Here is a 19,704-nt window from a genome sequence, read left to right on the forward strand (position 1 = left end):
TCTAATACGACACTGGACAAAGGTGGACAACACAGTATATATAACTCACAGACACACCACATAAAGTAAAAATGCCACAGATAAATTAACAAATAATGTGTGTTTATGATACAAGTTAAACTAAACAGTATAACACTACTGGCACGTCATACGTCAGGAGACCTGGGTGGTGACAGGGAGTTTAGTCGTCTTATGGCCTGAGGGGAGAAGCTGTTTTCCCATCCTAACAATTCTTGTCTTAATACCATGGTACCTCTCGCCTGGTGGTACAGGGTCAAAGAGATTGTTGCATGGAAGAGAGAGACCATTGACAATGCTAAGGGCAGTAGAATTAAGATAGTTTTTTCCAACCCCCACCCTAGAAAGTAAAAGTTAGTTGTGTTACAGCATAAATTTCAGTACGTAAGAACAAACTCCATATTGAACCACTGACTGAAAAAAGAGAACACTATGTTGTCTTTTGGGTCTAATCTAACCTTGCAATAACTAGAAGATAATTCTACCTCAGAATCTTCATACCTTCAAAATCTTAGATGAGAAAAAATTAACGAACTAACTATTGTGGCAGAGAATAAATCTGTTCTTACTGGGGATAAGGCACTTATTATTTAGAGCAAGACCGTGAGAATGGAGTATAGAGACAGAGAGAAAAAAATCTAAACCTCTCATTAGCAAACAAGACACAAAAATGTGAGTAACAAACAAGCATGCTACTGATAAACCACAGTCTGTCTTGGAATACGGATCATAGCATAAAATGTTGTGAGAACAGAGTCTTAACTGTATGAACTTATCTTCTAAGCTATAGCCAGTAACGTAGGGTTGAAATCCAAAACGAGTACAAAATATTTTTAACTATTAAATTAGAAAAGGCTCAGTGATCAGTAAACAACTGGATTTTCATGAAGACTCATCATGCTCACCACTATCACGTTAAACACAGCATCACAGCAATGTGGGTACTTCGCAAGTTATCAAGTGGTCGCATCAAAATACAAGAATAGAACACGTACCAGCGTTGACCATGAAACAACAAAGAAACTATCCCCACTTCAGCATGCAGACTTGTGCCCGTAAAGACTGAAGGAATCATGGCCTAGAAGAGCATCCAGCTGCAGCTTCTAACAAAAACTCCAGATCCTTCAAGACACGGAAGGGGTGATAGCTAGGGCATATCGAGAGGTAGTTACACCCAAGGGCATGGACTGCTTCCACTCCAGAGACATGAGGACTGACCTTGGGGTGATGCTTAATTGCTATGCCAACATCAACCACTAAACTGAACAACCAAGATCTTAAATGGTTGACCAGGTAGTAGGGTCTAACAGTCCGAATGAAGGGTCTCAGCCTGAAATGTCAATTGTTTACTCTTTTCCCTGTTTGCTACCTGACTTGTTGAGTTCTTCCAGCAATGTTTGTTTTGTTTTCGATTTCCAGAATCTGCAGATTTCCTCATGCAAGGGTCTAACTTATCTCCTCTGGGTCCACGTTTTATGCATTGCTGGTTTCCTTCATATGAGACATTAAACTTCTCTGACCTTTTGAGGAGATGTAAAAGATCCCACAGAGCCGATTTGAAGGAAAGACCCTCAATTCTCTCCAATATCCTAACCAATATTTATCCCTGAATCAATTTCAATCAGATCATCATCATTATCATGCTCCGTATCGTATTGATGTGGGCGATCATGGTCTTATTCACGACCGTGATCGTTCTTGGCAGATTTTTCTATAAAAGTGGCTTGCCATTGCCTTCTTCTGGTTGGTGTCTTTACAAGACGGGTGAGCCCACCCATTATCAATACTCTTCAGAGATTGGCTGCCTGGTGTCAGTGGTCGCATAACCAGGACTTGGGATCTGCACTAGCAGGTACTATACCTTGCCCAAGGGTGACCAGCAGGCTAGTGGGGGGAAGGAGCATCTTACACCTCCTTTGGTAGAGACTTATCTCCCTTACTTCCACCTGATTCAGTCAGATATCTGAACCATTAGATTAATAAAGTTTGTGGAGGCCTGCTGGTCATAAATTGGCAATACATTGCAACACCTATGGCATGTTTTTTGGGCACCGGGCGATTAGGCAACACAGTGATGTAGCTTGTAGAGGCAGTACCACAGCACCAGAGACCTGGGTTAAAACCACGGACGGTTGTGGAGGCCAAGTCATTGGTTATGTTTAAAGCAGAGGCTGATAGATTCTTGATTAGTCAGGGTATGAAAGGAAATGGGTAGAAAGCAGGAGAATGGGGCTGAGATGAAATGGCAGAGCAGACTTGATGGGCCAAATGGCCTAATCTTGCTCCTTTATCTTATGGAAACTGAAAGGTCTGAATATAGACAAGTCACCTGGAACATAGGGTGTACCCCAGAGTTCAAAGAGGTGGCTGAAGAGATCATGGAGGCAATAGTAATAATCTTTCAAGAATTAATAGATTATTGAACTGTTCCAGAAAATTGGAAAATTGCAAATGTTACTCCACTCTTCAAGAAGAGAGAGAGGCAGAAGAAAGGAAATTATAGACCAGTTAACCTGACCTGTGTGGTAGGGAAGATGGTGGAGTCAATTATTAAGGATGAGGTCTCAGGGTACTTGGAGGCACATGATAAAATAGGCCGTAGTCAGCATGGCTTCCTCAAGGAAAAATCTTGCCTGACAAATCTGCTGGAATTCTTTGAAGAACTAACAAGCAGGATAGACAAAGGAGAATTGGTTGATGTTGTGTACTTGAATTTTCAGAAGGCCTTTGACAAGTGGCCACACATGAGGCTGCTTAACAAGCTACGAGCCCCTGGTATTACAGGAAAGATTCTAGCATGGATAAAGCAGTGGCTGATGGGTAGGAGGCAAAGAGTGGGAATAAACAAAAGACTGAGGTGCAAAGAGTCCTTGTGGGAAGGGAGGAGGAAGTGGGAGGGAGAGAGGGTGAGGGAGGGAGAGGGGGAGGTGGAGGGAGAGAGGGGAGGGAGAGAGTAGGTAGTAGGGGACGTGTAGGAAAGTGGGAGAGGGGGCAAGGGGGCATGCAGGGTGTAGGGGTTGGGGGAGATGGGTGTTTGAGGAGGCAGGCAGGGAGGGAAAGAGGTAGAGAGGGAAGGGAAGGGAGAGAGGTAAAGAGGGAAAGAGGAGAGAGGGAAAGACTTTCTGGTTCAGAATGATACTGAGGAGTCAAATCAAGTACACCTGACATTGCCTGTACTCGGTAATGGAGATATCCGGTGTGAGAATGAAAGTGACGAATGACAGTTTTAGATCGGAATTGCAATCAGACAATCCTTTCTGCTTCCCCCCAGGGGTCCTGACATCACAAATGCCAGCCCTCATCAGATTAACACCGGGAGACATCAGCAGTCCCTGACAGCACTTGATTCAACAAAGCTGAAGACTTGTCTTTCATTATTCAACAATTTCCCAGTCATATTTGTCTGGTTCCAGTGAAAGTACAATAAGGGGATCTAACAGGCAATATGGAAAATTATTTCTGTTTTTGCACTATCAAACCTATTCAATATATATGTATATATATATATATATACATACACACACACACACACACACACACACACTTACTGTAATTTATTTATTTACTTTCTATATTATCATGTATTGAACCGCTGATGCTAAGGTAACAAATTTTAGGACACATACCGGTGATAATAAACCTATTTTGATTCTGATTCTGGTACTTAATCACAGATAACAACATAATAACATTAGAAATAAGAGGAGTCGGCCATCTGGCCCGTCGAGCCTGCTCTGCCATTCAATAAGATCGTGGCTGATCTGGCCATGGACTCATCTCCACCTACCTGCCTTTTCCCCATAACCCTTAATTCCCCTACTATGCAAAAATCTATCCAACCTTCTCTTAAATGTACTTACTGAGGTAGCCTCGACTGCTTCATTGGGCAGATAATTTCACAGATTCACCACTCTCTGGAAAAGCAGTTCCTCCTCATCTCTGTCCTAAATCTACTCCCCTGAATCTTGAGGTTATGTCCCTCAGTTCTAGTCTCACCTACTAGTGGAAACAACTTTCCTGCCTCTATCTTATCTATCCCTTTCATAATTTTATATGTTTTTATGAGATCTCCTCTCATCCTTCTGAATTCCAGCGAGTACAGACCCAGGCAACTCCATCTCTTCTCGTGGTCTAACCCTCTCATCTCTGGAATCAACATGGTGAACCTACTCTGCGCTGCCTCCAAAGCCAGTACATCCCTCCTCAAGTAAGGAGACCAGAACTGCACGCAGTACTCCAGGTGCAGCCTCACCAGTACCCTGTACAGTTGCAGCATAACCTCCCTGCTCTTAAATTCAATCCCTCTAGCAATGAAGGCCAACATTCCATTTGCCTTCTTGATAGCCTGCTGCAAACCAACCTTTTGTGATTCACGCACAAGCACTCCCAAGTCCCTCTGCACAGCAGCATGCTGCAATTTTTTACCATTTAAATAATAATCTGCTCTTCCAATTTTCCTTCTCCGCCACTGGCTCAATTACTTCCTGAGCAAGAAGTTGATCCAGGGGTTAAACTTCCTTGTATACCTTCCAAGAGCCTCGCCAGTGTCCCAGTAGCTTCCACTAGTCCAGAAATGGCAGGTTTAGATCTCATCCCCTCTGGACTCCTGTTTCAGATCTCCTGCAGAGCCCTCTCTCACGAACAATAAACCCCTTACTGGTCTGCCACAGACCCAAGCTGATGTGTAACAGCCTTTATTGCAGTGACCTGGAAGATTTCTCAGCAGTGTGGAAGAACAGAGGGACCTTGGGGTCCACATCGTTTGATCCCTCAAAGTTGCTGCAGAAGTTGATAAAAAGGCACAAGGTGTGTTGGCCTTTATTAGTCAGTGGATTGAGTTCAGGAGCTATGAAGTAATAACCGCAGCTATATAAAACCCTGGTTAGATCATACTTGGAATATTGCCTTGGGCTGTAGTCATCCCATTAGAGAAAGGGTATGGAAGTTTTAGAGAGAGTCCAGAAGAGACTTATCAGGATGCTGCCTAGATTAGAGAGCATATCTAACCAGAGAGGAAAGGGTGACTGCGCTAGAGCTTTTCTCTTTGAAGCAAAAGAGGTGGCTTGATAAAGGTGTACAAAATAATAAGAGGCATAGATCGAGTGGATACCCAGAGACACCCTCCCCCCTTAGGTGGAAATGGCTAATATAAAGGGGCATAATTTTAAGGTGATTGAAGGATAGTGTAGGGAGGATGTCAGAGGTAGGTTTTATGTATGCAGAGAATGGAGGGTATGTGCAATGCCTTGCTGGGTGTGGGGGTAGAGACAGATACATTAGGGACATATGAGAAACTATTAGATAGTGAAAGTCAAAAGACACAATAATTTTTTTTTATCAGAGCACGTTTGTCACCATATACTACCTTGAGATTGACTTTCTGGCAGGCATTTACAGGAAAACACACGGATTGTAGAAAATGGAGAGCTATGTAGGATGAGAGTGTTATATTGACCTCGGGGTAGGTTAAGAGGTCGGCACAACATTGTGGGCCGAAGGGCCTGTATTGTGCAGTAATGTTCGATGTTTAAATCAATTAGAGTAAGCAGCTGCGAAGAAACACACAAGCTATTGTTAATGCTCAGACTGTGTCTCTAGAAAGTGAAGCAGAAGTGATCAATTAAAAGGCTGCCTGCTCACTGTGGGATACTGACATCATAGGGAACTTCATAAAATTTTTAACAGTTCTCCCCAAGCTGCCCTCCCAGATTTTCTACTAAGTACACACAATTCAACCCCACCCACTTGATTGCCACGTCAGCACTTCTGTACACAATCCGTTTCCCAACCATCGCTTTGGTCTGTTAATGAGAGGAACCCCAAAATCCAAATCAAGCAATATCAAAAACTGTGGAAGAAATGTACATTCTCACAAATGAAGGATGGTGAAATAACGCACAGCTAGAGTTCAACTCCACTTTGTACTTATTTCCCAAAGTCTGAATTTCAGGTTTAAGACATGGGAGTAGAATCAGGCCATTCAGCCCAACGAGTTTGCTGCACCATTTGATCATGTTTGATTCATTGTCCTTTTTTTCCTCTGCCTTCTACTTGTTACCTTTGACACCATTACTAATCAAGAACCTATCAAACTCAGCTTTAAATACACCCAATGACTTGGCCTCCACAGCCGTCTGTGGCAATGAATTCCACAGATTCACCACCTTCTGGCTAAAGAAATTCCTCCTTATCTCCACTCTAAATAGACACCCTTCTATTCTGAGAGTGTGATCCTCTGATCCTGGATTCTCTCACTATTTGAAACATTCTTTACCACGTCTTTCAATATTTGGCAGTTTTCAATGAGAAAACTCCTCATTCTTCAGAACTCCAGCGAGTACGATCACAGAGCCATCAAATGCTCCTCATACCCTTTCAAATTTCAAAATAAATTTAGTATGAAAGTACATATACATGCCTGGGATTCATTTTCTTGCAAGCATTCACAATAGAACAAAGAAATACAATGGAATCAACGAGAAACTACACGCCAAGAAGACAAACAAGATGGCAAATCGTGCAATTAAAATAAATGTCAAAAATAATAATACTAAGAACATGAGTTGTAGCATCCTTGAAAACAGATTTTGGAATCAGTTCAGAGTTGAGGAGAGAAGTTATCCACGCTGGTTCAGCAGATCACAATCCATCATTCTCGTGACCCTCCTCTGGCCCTTTTCCAATGCCACCCATCCTTTCAAAAATACGGGACCCAAATCTGCTCACAATACTGTATTGTAGATGTCGCCTAACAAATACCCTAGAAAGCCTCAGCTTTACATCCTTGCTTTTATACATTTGCGCCCTCTGGATATTTTCTGCTTTGCTCAAACTATTCCCTAGTGTGCCAGCAGGTGGAGCTAAAAGTACAGACAAGCACAGGGAGAATGCATAATGTCACCACCGCTACCTTGGATCTCCTTCCCATTCTTTCCTTAAAGGATCTCATTCCAGAATGTTGACTATACATTCCTTTCCCTAGATGCTGCCTGACCTGCTGCGTTCCTCCAGCATTTTGTGTATTGCTCTGGATTTCCAGCATTTGCAGAATCTCTTGTGTTTATATTTTAATGCTTTATGTAAAAAAAAAGTTCACTTTGAAATTCCACTTAAAACACTCCACTGTTTCTCACGCAGTTTTGAACATAAAAAAGCTCTATACTCATGAATATTTGGGGAGATAAATGCAGGTTACTGGCAATGCCACTTGTTTCCCTGACATCCTGAATTTAATCCAGGACTTCTCATTGCAATATCAAAACTTCTACGCAGTGTGGACAGAAAATCTCAAGGTGCCTGCAAGGTAACGGGGACAGTCCTGCATCTAACTGCATTGCATCAAGTCACAACAACCACACATACTTTGGACTACATCATGCCTTTTCTGTTACAAAGTACCCTCAGTGGCCAGTTTATTGGGTACTCCCTACATCTAATAAAGTGGCCACTTGGTGCATGCTTGTGGTGTTCAGCTGCTATAGCCCACCCACTTCAACGTTCAACATGCTATGCATTCAGAGAAACTGTTCTGCACACCACTGCTTTGACCATGGTTATTTAACTTCCTGTTGATTTCCTGTCAGCTTGAACCAGTCTGGCCATTCACCTCTGATCTCTCCCAGTAACAAGGCAGTTTCGCCCACAGATCTGTCGCTCACTGGATTATTTCTCACACCATTCTCTATAAACTCCAGAGAATGTTGCACATGAAAATCCCAGGAGATCAACAGCTTCTGAAATACACAAACTGCCCTGTCTGGCACTAACAATCATTTCACAGTCAAAGTCACTTAGATCCCATTTCTTCCCTCATTTTGATGATTGGACTGAACAACAACTGAACCTCTTGACCTTGTCTGCATGCTTTCATGAGTAACTGCCACATGACTGGCTGATTAGATATTTGCATTAACAAGCAGGTGTACAGGTGTATCTTTGAGTGTACTCAGGAAAGCTATTGAGATACATAAAGGGATATTAAAAGGAGTTATTCAAAATCTTGTTTAAAGAGACAGGACTTATTTTTTGGCGGCATCCCAACAACGGAAGGAGGTGACACACACACACAAAATGGTGGAGGAACTCTGTCGAGTTACAGTTGATGTTTTGGGCCAAGACCCTTCATGGGTCCAGGTGGCCAGAGGGAGGCAAGGGTACAGGCAGTAAAAATAAAAATTAAAGGTTAGCTTTGTTTGTCACATGTACATTGAACTATCGGAGCATGCAGTGAAATGAGCTTTTTGCATCCGATCAAATCAGTGGGGATTGTGCTGGGCCGCCCGCAAGTGTTGCTGTAGCGATGTGCTACACACAGCGCTGAAATAACGACACGCAGTCGGTAAGTCGTTTCGAGACTAGTTTATTCAAACTTCGCAGTGCTGGCATTTAAATCCCTAGCGCCCGCCCTCTCTGGGCGGAAATGACTTCAGAGGTGCATTACCAAAGTCTCCCCCCGCGCGCTGGCTATTTGTGAGCCGGTTCGCTTGCGCAGAAAGTGGGTCGCCACATAACCGCCCCCCCCCCCCCCCACAGAACCGGCGATACACCCCCCAATGTCCACAGTCTGGATCAGCCTCTGTTTGGGAGGTCTGCCTCTGCGCCGCGGTGCCTGAACCTCGACCGGCTGCGCCAAGTCCACATGGGCTGGTTTGAGTCGGTCCACCGTGAAAACCTCCTCTCACCCCCCAATGTCCAGAACATACGTGGACCTGTTGTTGTTGATCACCTTGAATGGCCCCTCGTACGGCTGCTGTAGCGGTGCCTGGTGTCCGCCCCTTCGTTCAAACACAAACTTACAGTTCTGCAGGTCTTTGGGTACGTGGGTCGGGGTCCGTCCGTGCTGTGAAGTCGGTACGGGGGCCAGGTTGCCGAGCCTTTCGCGTAGTCTGTCCAGGACTGCTGCGGGTTCTTCCTCTTGCCCCCTTGGGGCTGGTATGAACTCTCCCGGGACGGCCAGGGGCGCGCCGTACACCAACTCGGCCGACGAGGCGTGCAGATCCTCTTTGGGCGCTGTACGAATTCCAAGCAGGACCCAGGGAAGCTCGTCCACCCAGTTAGTTCCTCTCAGGCGGGCCATGAGAGCCGACTTCAAGTGACGATGGAAGCGTTCCACCAGTCCATTCGACTGTGGGTGGTAGGCAGTTGTGTGGTGTAGCTGCGTTCCCAACAGGCTGGCCACAGCCGACCACAGGCTGGAGGTGAACTGGGCGCCTCTGGCGGAGGTAATGTGGGCCGGTACCCCAAAGTGTGCTACCCAGGTTGCGATCAGTGCTCGGGCGCAGGAATCGGCAGATGTGTCGGTGAGCGGGACCGCCTCTGGCCACCTTGTGAACCGGTCTACCATAGTTAGGAGGTACCGCGCTCCTCGGGACACTGGTAGGGGGCCCACGATATCCACATGAATGTGGTCGAACCTCCGGTGGGTGGGTTCGAACTGCTGTGGCGGGGCTTTAGTGTGCCGCTGCACCTTGGCTGTTTGGCACTGCGCGCACGTTCTGGCCCATTCACTGATCTGCTTGCGAAGTCCGTGCCACGCGAACCTGCTGGAGACCAGCCGGACGGTTGTCCTGATAGATGGGTGCACCAAACCGTGTATGGAGTCGAAAACTCGCCGCCTCCAGGCTGCCGGGACGATGGGGTGAGGTTGGCCGGTAGCCACGTCGCACAGGAGGGTCCTCTCACCTGGGCCTACGAGAAAGTCCTGCAGCTGCAAACCCGAGACTGTGGTCCTGTAGCTGGGCATCTAGTCGTCTGCTTGCTGCGCTTCCGCCAGTACTGCATAGTCCACCCCCAGGGACAGGGCCTGGACAGTTTGTCTGGAGAGTGCGTCCGCCACGACATTGTCCTTTCCCGAGACATGCTGGATGTCCGTCGTGTACTCGGAGATGTAGGACAGATGTCGCTGCTGGCGAGCCGACCAGTGATCGGACACCTTCGTGAACACGAAGGTCAACGGTTTGTGGTCCATGAACGTGGTGAACGGCCTGCCTTCTAATAAGTACCTGAAATGCTGGATTGCCAGATACAGTGCCAACAGCTCCCGGTCGAAAGCACTGTACTTGAGTTCGGGTGGTCGTAGGTGCTTGCTGAAGAATGCCAAGGGTTGCCAGCGCCCCTCGATGAGCTGCTCCAGCACCCCACTGACTGCTGTGTCGGATGCATCCACCGTGAGGGCGGTCGGAACGTCCGTTCTGGGGTGCACTAGCATCGCGGCATCTGCCAAGGCTTCCTTGGCTTTAACGAAAGCGGCCACGGCCTCCTCATCCCAAGTAATGTCCTTGCCTTTACCCGACATCAGGGTGTACAAAGGGCACATGATACGGGCTGCTGAGGGGAGGAAACGGTGGTAGAAGTTCACCATACCAACAAACTCCTGTAGGCCTTTGACCGTGTTGGGCCGGGCAAAGTGGCGGATAGCGTCTACCTTGGCGGGCAGAGGTGTTGCCCCGTCTTTGGTAATCCTGTGGCCCAGGAAGTCGATGGTATCGAGACCGAACTGGCATTTGGCCGGGTTGATCGTGAAGCCGAAATCACTCAGGCGGGAGTAGAGCTGGCGGAGCTGGGACAGATGCTCCTGACGACAACTGCTGGCTATAAGGATGTTGTCCAAATAGATGAACGCAAAGTCCAGGTCGTGTCCCACTGCGTCCATTAGCCGCTGGAACGTCTGTGCGGCATTCGGAGGAACTCGAACAGGCCGAACGGGGTGATGAGTGCTGTTTTGGGGATGTCTTCAGGGTGCACCGGGATTTGATGGTATCCCCGGATGAGGTCTACTTTGGAAAATATTCTTGCCCCGTGCAGGTTTGCTGCAAAGTCCTGTATGTGCGGCACAGGGTAGCGGTCTGGAGTGGTAGCCTCATTCAGTCTGCAGTAGTCGCCGCATGGTCTCCAACCCCCGGCTGCTTTGGGCACCATGTGCAGGGGGGAGGCCCATGGGCTGTCAGACCTCCATACGATCCCCAATTCCTCCATCCTCTTGAACTCCTCCTTCGCCAGGCGGAGATTTTCCGGAGAGAGCCTTCGTGCGCGGACGTGGAGGGGTGGTCCCTGGGTCGGAATGTGGTGCTGTACCCCGTGTCTGGGCATGACTGCTGGGAACTGCGGTGCCAGAATCGATGGAAAGTCCACCAGGATTCTGGTGAATTCGTTGTCCGACAGCGTGATGGAGTCCAGGTGTGGGGCCGGCAACTTGGCTTCACCCAGGGAGAACGTCTGGAAAGTCTCGGCATGTACCAGTCTTTTCCCTTGCAAGTCGACCAGCAGGCTGTGAGCTCGTAAGAAGTCCGCCTCCAGGAGTGGTTGGGCCACCGCGGCCAGTGTGAAGTCCCACGTGAACCGGCTGGCGCCGAACTGCAGCTGCACTGTGCGGGTGCCATAGGTCCATATCATGTTGCCGTTTGCGGCCCTCAGGGTGGGTCCTGGCTTCCTGTTGCGGGTGTCGTACCCCGTCGGGGGCAAGACGCTGATCTCCGCTCTGGTGTCGACCAAGAAGAGGCGTCCCGACTGTTTGTCCCAGACGTACAAGAGGCTGTCCTGGCGGCCAGCCGCCACAGTCATTAGCGGCAGCTGGCCCTGGCCCTGGCCCTTGCAGGGCGGGCAACAACGGCGGGCTTTTGTGCCCCACCGCTGGTGGTAGAAACACCACTGTTCACTGGCCTCCTCACTTCTGCTGTGTTGTGTGCGCCCCCCTGCCGGGCCTGGTCTGGTAATCTGACGGACAGATGCCACGCTCTCCCTCTTGACTTTCCACAGCACGTCTGCCCGGGCCACCACCTTCTGGGGGTCGCTGAAATCTGCGTCGGCCAGCAGCAGATGTATGTCCTCGGGCAGCTGCTCTAGGAACGCTTGCTCGAACATGAGGCAGGGCTTGTGTCCGTCAGCCAGGGCCAGCATCTCGTTCATCAATGCTGACGGCAGCCTGTCTCCCAAACCGTCCAGGTGAAGCAGGCGGGCACCCTGCTCATGCCGTGAGAGGCCAAAGGTCCCAATGAGCAGCGCCTTGAATGCTTCATATTTGCCTTCTTCCGGGGGCGACTGTATGAAATCCGCAACCTGGGCGGCCGTCTCCTGGTCAAGGGCGCTCACCATGTGGTAGTAATGCGTGGAATCAGAGGATATCTGCCGAATCTGGAACTGGGCTTCTGCTTGGCTAAACCACATGCGTGGTCGCAGCGTCCAGAAAGTCGGCAGTTTTAGCGAAACTGCGTGAACAGATGAAGAGTCGGTCATCTTTGGTCCAAATCCCGTTTGGACTGTCGGGGTCACCAATGTAGCGATGTGCTACACACAGCGCTGAAATAATGACACGCAGTCGGTAAGTCATTTCGAGACTAGTTTATTCAAACTTCGCGGTGCTGGCATTTAAATCCCCAGCACCCGCCCTCTCCGGGCAGAAATGACGTCAGAGGTGCATTACCAAAGTCTCCCCCCGCGCGCTGACTATTTGTGAGCCGGTTCGCCTGCGCAGAAAGTGGGTCGCCACAATGCCACATTTCCAGCACCAACTACTCATGAACACTAACCATGCATCTTTGGACTAAGAGGAAACAGGAGCACCCAGAGGAAACCTGAGCAGTCATGGTGAGGATGAACGTTCAAACTCCTTACAGACAATGGCGGGTCACTGGTACTGCAACAGTAGTACGCTCACCACTACACTACCATGTTGCCCCTCACTATTATCATGGTAATATTTTGGATTATTTCAGATTGGTAAGTACAACAAGCGGCTGGCCAATAATACCCTGGAATGGCTAAGGCCGGCAGTAACAAAGGATGAGAGAGTGTTTCAACAGGAACTAAGCTGAGACTGGAGCCAGAGCTGGTAAAAGGTCATCTTACAGATGTGGCATGTCATCTGAAGCTCATCCCAGAGTCAGATATATACAGCAAAATGACAACTAGTCACGGCTTGAGTTCAGTCTGACAAATTACAGACTAAACAACAACAGCTGGTGAGTTGATTCTGTGCAGAATCAGAATTATTATCACTGACATATAGTACTGTGCAAAAGTCTTGGGCATATATACAGTGTATAGCTAGGGTGCCTGAGACTTTTGATCAGTACTGTATTTGTAATTGTGGAGCGGAGAGTGAGTTTGTAAATCTGGCGGAAGCAAAGGATGTTGGGAGTGGTGAGGGTGGAAGGTGTGGAACAGGTAGCAGCGAAGGAGGCCAAGGGCGGGGGATGGCGTGGGTCAGACACACCCAGCCCTGAGGCACCAGGCAAGGTAATTTAATTCCAAACAATTGGTTTATTAATCACTAAAGAATGTCTCTCTGGTGCTTCTCACTCCCTTTCCCTTTTCCCATCCATGATTCCCCTCTCCCTGTCCCATTCCCACTCTCAGTCCGCAATAGAGACCCAGAATCAGGCTTATCATCACTCACTTTTGTTTTGCAGCAGCAGTACAGTGCAGTACATAGAATTACTACTGTATGGTGCAGGACTCTTAGGCACCCTTGCTCTATCGTATGTAGGTGGCTAGACTTTTGCACAGTACTGTATGTCATGAAATCTGTTGTTTTGAGGCAGCAGTACAGTGCAATATTTAATAAACAGAAGCCAGGGGAATGGGGTTGAGAGGGAAAATAAATCAGCCATGACAGAATGTCGGAGCAGACACAATGGGCCAGATAGCCAAATTCTGCTCCTATATCTCATTGTCTTATGGTCATAAATTGATGGAGGAAGAGAGCGAGAGAGGGGAGGGGGAGGGACAGAGGGAGAGGCAGGAGAGCGAGGAGAAAGAGAGAGAGAGATTAAGAGAACTAGAGGATTTAGGGCAGTGGGGAGTGCAGGAGGCATTTTAGAAGCCCATCTCAGAAGGCCAGAAGCGTCAAAGCCAACTCACTAGATATTTTAATCTTAATGACGTGGTTGCTTCTGTCCCTTATTAATAGTGAGGGTGGAGAAAACGACGGATATGGGTTTAAGATGTTCGTTTACAACAGACAGAAACTTGGGTTATTTTATATTCCAAACAATCCTGAACAACCGGACAATGTGGCTAAACCTGTTTTTCACCAGATCCTCTCAACTCTACATCTGCACTCCTTGGAACAGAAATGAGAGTTGTGTTACTGGATTTGTCAAGGTGAAAAGAAAGCAATGATCCTACAAGGAGACCAGGGTAATGCACGTTAGAGACATGCCACGCAGAAATTATCTGAGGCTGCCAGTGAGTGAAAATATCAGTAACTTCTCAGCAGACCTGGGAAAGAAACCTTTGCAATTACCTCATTTTCTGCATTAAGTTGAATTTTTTTGCTGAACTTTTTAGCAGAAATGCACACTTCTATGTTTGGAGGAAATAGGGCACTGCACACCAACAAAAACAACCTCATCCCAACTGTGAAGCATGGAGGAGGGAGCACATGGCTTGGGGCTGCTTTGCTGCCTCAGGGTCTGAACAGCTTGCAATCATTGAGGGAACAATGAATTCTAAATTGTATAAAGATATTTTACAGGAGAATGCCAGGGCAGTGGTCTGTCACTTAAATATTAATAGAAGTTGGATGATGTAACAAGACTATGATCCGAAACACAAGAGTAAATCAAGTACAGAATGTTTTAAAAAGAAGAAAATATGTGTATTGGAATGGCCAAGTCAGAGTCCAGACCTTAACCCGATTGAGATGCTGTGGTATGACCAGGAGAGGGTTTTTCATGCAAGGTATCCCAGAAATATTGATGAACTGAAACAGTTTTGCATGGAGGAATGGTCTAAAATTCCTCCTTGATATTGTTCAAGTCTGATCAGCAGCTATAGGAGGATATAGCTGCTAAAGGTGGTTCTACCAGTTATTAAATACAAGGGTTAAACACACTTTTCCCTGCCTGGACTGTGAATGATTAAACAATGTGTTCAATAAAGATGTGAAAGGTATATTTGCTTGTGTGTTATTAGTTTAGGCAGATTGCGTTTGCCTATTATCGTGACTTTGATGAAGATCAGACCTATTTTATGAGTAGTTAATGCAGAAAACCAGGTACTGGCAAGGGTTCACAAACTTTTTATAGCCCTAAGACTTTTGCACAGTGCTGTACACTCCGTAGCCACTTTATTAGGTACAGGAGTTGAATACAGTGTGGTCTTCTGCTGTTGTAACCCATCCACTTCAAGGTTTGATGTGCTGTGCATTCAGAGATGCTCTTCTGCGCACCACTGTTGTAACTTATGGTTATTTGAGTTACTGTCGCCTTAAACCAATCTGGCCATTCTCCTCTGACCTCTCTCATCAACAAGGCGTTTTCACCCACAGAACTGCTGCTCACTGGATTTTTCACACCATTCTCTATAAATTCTAGAGATTGCTGTGTGTGAAAATCCTAAGGGATCAGCATTTTCTGAGATACTCAAACCACACCCCCCCCCCCCGCCCCATCTGGCACCAACAATTATCCCACAGTCAAAATCACCTAAATCACATTTCTTCCCCATTCTGATGTTCGGTCTGAACAAAAACTCTAAATCAGGAGTTCCCAACCTTTCTTATGCCATGGACCCCTATCTTTAACCGAAGAGTCTGTGGACTCCATGATGGGAACCCTTGCTCTAAATGGAAGCTCTTCAGCCTGTCTTGGACTGCTACGACAGATGACTTTTTACCTCTCCTCGCCTTCCTACTTCTTCCTCCTGGACCCCCTCCTCCTTCCCTTTCTCCCCCTGGTCCACTTTACTCTCCTATAAGATTCCTTCCGCTCTGGCCCTTGACCTTTCCCATTCACCTATCACCTTCTAGCTACCTTCCTTCCCTCCCCCCCACCTTTTCATTCTGGCATCTTCCCCCTTCCTTCTCAGTCCTGAAGAAGGGCCTCGGCCCGAAATGTTGAAGGCTTACTCTTTTCCATAGATGCTGTCTGACCTGCTGAGTGCCTCCAGCAATTCATGTGTGTTACTCTGGATTTCTAATATCTGCAGATGCTCTTGTACTTACTATATCAGCGTCACCCTTAACTGCTTGTGCCTATTGTGGGGTAAAGCAAGGAATACATTATATTCCTTCAAGGTTCAAAGTAAATTTATTGCCAAAGTACGTATTGTCACCATATACAACCCTGATTCATTTTCTTGCAGGCATTCACAGTAGAACAAAGAAATAGTGTAGAATCAATGAAAAACTGCAAAGACTGACAAACGATGAGTATGCAAAAGAAGACAATCTGAGCAAATACAAAAAACAAATAAAACTGAGAACATGAGTGGCACAGTCTTTGAAAGTGAGTTGGTTCATGGATTAAATAAAGGTGATTAAGAGCCATTTCACTTCATGTAATTTGTTCTTGAGTAGTACCATAACTACAAATGGAATGAATACATGCCTTTTAAGAAAGGAGTTGTATTTGTGTCATTGCTATGGTGATATAGGTGGATACCAGTGAAGTTATGCGGTAAACCAGGTATTCATTGTGTTTTGCACTAAGTACGTAGATGTTCAAACAAGCAGGAAATGTACAAAATGATTGAACAGTAGTTCTTGATGCAAGGATGACATAACTCCCTGAATTCATCATTATTTGTTGCATAGCAAAACATTGAGAAATACAAACAGATCAGGGATTCAGAAGGAATTAGCAATGGGAGAGTCATTTTTTTTTAAACGATTATTCATAATATCCTTAAGGGTTTATCTGAGGATTCACCCAAGAGGAATTTTACAATTTTCAGTGAGGTCTGGACCCAAATGTCTGCAAAACGTAACACAAGAAAGGCATTTGACTTCAGTTGGAAATTAGTCAGTAGGTGGAATACAGATGACATTAGCAAGAAGCGAAAAATATTGTGCTAGTAACTTCTTACTGTATCTGTGAGCTGATGAGAGATGAGAGGATTATGCATAGCTCTGGATACAAAATTATTATTACATACCATATACTGGATATAATATACACTGGATTATATACTGTAAAAACAGCAAATGATATACATATACTGTAGATAGCTAGGGTGCCTAAGACTTTTGCACAGTACTGTAGTAATTTTATGTATTTCACTGTCCTGTTGCCACAAAAAAAAGACAAATTTCATATGTGAATGATGAGAAAACCTGATTCTGATATGGTCTCTATTGGGAACTAAGAGTGGGAAGGGGACAGGGACAGGGGGATCATGATTGGGAGAAGGGGAAGGGAGAGGGGAGGGAGCCGGAAGCACCAGAGAGACATTCTGAAATGATTGATAAACCAGTTGTTTGGAATCAAATTTTCTTGCACGTTGTGTCAGAGCTGGGTGTGTCTGCACTCACACCACCCTTCCGCCCCCACCACTCCTCTGGCACCTCTCATGTGGTGCTCCATCCTCGGCATTCCCAACATTCTTTACTCCCACCAGATTTACAAACTCGTTCTCTGTCCACGTTGACAAATACAGTCCTGTGCAAACATCTTAGAGACCCTGGCTATATAAATATATGCCTAAGACTTTTGCACAGTACTACATCTTGCATGTGACTGGCAGGGTGGAGATACGTCTCTATCAAAGGAGGTGTGAGGCGCTTCTTCCCTCTGCTAGCCTGCAGGTCACCCTTGGGCAAGGTGCCGCACCTGCTTAGCCCCTCCGGATCAGAGTCATGTGAAGCCATGGGATCAGGTGGTGGATGGTCGTATGAGCAGATGGTGAACGTCACACGTCTTGGTTGTGCGACCACTGACACTAGGTGAACAATTTCTGAGGAGTGTTGATAATGGCTGGGGTCACCCATCTTGTAAAGACACTGCCCAGAAGAAGACAATGGGAAACCACTTCTGTAGAAAAATTTGCCAAGAATAATCATGGTCGAGACCATAATCACCCATGCCATACGACACGGCACATAATGAATGAACGATTATATCTTGCATATCCAAATGTCCAGACATCACCAGATTTGGGGTAGAAATCGGGGCAAAAGCTGGAAACTACAAGGGGAAAAATTTAGTAGGTAGATAAAACAAAGGCAAATGGAGTTCAACATGGACAACTAGGGGACTATCCCATCTGCACACAAGATAGATAACCATCTATTTTTTGAAATGTGGCCTATAAGGAGGAAATACAGAATCGAATGAGGTTGAGAACCCAAGAAAAAAACCAATAAATCAGTAAACGTATACAAACTGAAGTCAACGCAAAAGAGAGGCCAACAGAGCCCTGACTATTATCCTGAGGGAACAAGCATACAAAGGTTGAAGTTTTGCACAAATTACTTTAAATAGACCACACCTTGAATTCTGCATTCAAGGCAATCCTGCAGCAGGTATTCACATTTGCCTTTAAGCCTCACTGCAAGTACAGTGAGCTCAGGAGGTTGAATTATTTTACTACATTGCACCGTAACACATGTACAAAATGCTGGAGGAACCGAGCAGGTCAGGCAGCATCAACGGAAAGGAATAAACAGTCGATGCTTCTGGCCAAAAACCCTTCATCAGAACTGGAAAGGAGGGGTTGAAATTTTCAGAAATTATATATGACTATATGCAACCCTGGGATTCATTTTCTTGCGGGCATGCTCAATAAATCCATAACCATTATAATAACCATTGTAGAATCAATGAAAGACCACACCGACTTGGGCATTCAACCAGTGTGCAAAATACAACAGACTGTGCAATTATAAAAAGGAATAAATATTAATAAATAAATAAGCCATAAATATTGAGAACATGAGATGAAGAGTCCTTGAAAGTGAGTCCATTGGTTGTGGGAACATTTCCAATGAATGGTCAAGTGAAGTTATCCCCATTGGTTCAAGAGCCTGATGGTTGAGGGGTTGTAACTGTTCCTGAACATGGTGGTGTGAGTCCTGAGGCTCCTGTATCTCCTTCCTGATGGTAGCAGTTAGAAGAGAGCATGTCCTGAGTGGTGGGGGTCCCTGACGATGGATGCTGCTTCCCTGTGACAATGCTTTGTGTGGATGTGTTCAATGGTGGTGAAGACTTTACCCATGATGGACTGGGCCATATCTACTATTTTTTGTAGGATCAGCTTCAATTCCAAAGGCACTGTGGACAATCTCTAAGTGCAATAAATGGGCATTAACGCTTGATGGTATTTAATATTTAAACATTGCGTTTTATAACATGGACAGGTGCAACACTCGAATGGGGCAGCCACTCTTCCTTTTAATTTTAGAGTTGATTTTAATTCAGTTGTAATTTAGATGTCATTCTGAATAATTCAGACATTATTTTTAAATGTGGTCATCATGTTTTTAGTAGTTGAACTCCCAGTGTGTTGTTTTGCACTGAATAGAGTAGTGCTGCAGTCTCACGGTCCTCAGAAATGACCAAAAAGCTCTAATTAAGTAACTAACTGCACTGTAGCGCTGCCACAAAGCAACAAATTTCACAACTTATGTCAGTGACAATAACCCTGATTCCGATTCTGAAAAATATAAAATGCTAGCTTCGCACCTTGTCTTCTGAAATATAATGAGATAGTGACCATAACAAAAATGGTCAAATAGTTACATGGGTGAATTCAACACCACTTTTGTTGAGAAATGGTGTTAAGAAAAACAATGAAGATGCTGGAAATCTGAAAAGGCGATAGGAAATACTCGGCAGGTTAGGCAACATTTCTGGATAAAGTGTATGTCAAACTGTGTTCCCTTTCTACAGATGCAGGTCTGAAATGCCAACTTCCCCATCATTTCCTATTAGAAATCTGCAGGACCTTACTTTTTGAAGTTTGACTTCG

The 19,704-nt window shown here is 46.0% G+C and overlaps 1 protein-coding gene across 2 annotated transcripts in view; it reads right to left on the bottom strand.

Annotated features, from left to right (window-relative positions):
• osbpl3b (oxysterol binding protein-like 3b) overlaps positions 1–19,704 on the bottom strand; it is a 176,928-nt gene that overhangs the window by 15,757 nt on the left and 141,467 nt on the right. The window lies entirely within an intron of this gene.

This window comes from Hemitrygon akajei, chromosome 20 (assembly GCF_048418815.1).
Source record: "Hemitrygon akajei chromosome 20, sHemAka1.3, whole genome shotgun sequence".
Taxonomy (NCBI): domain Eukaryota; kingdom Metazoa; phylum Chordata; class Chondrichthyes; order Myliobatiformes; family Dasyatidae; genus Hemitrygon; species Hemitrygon akajei.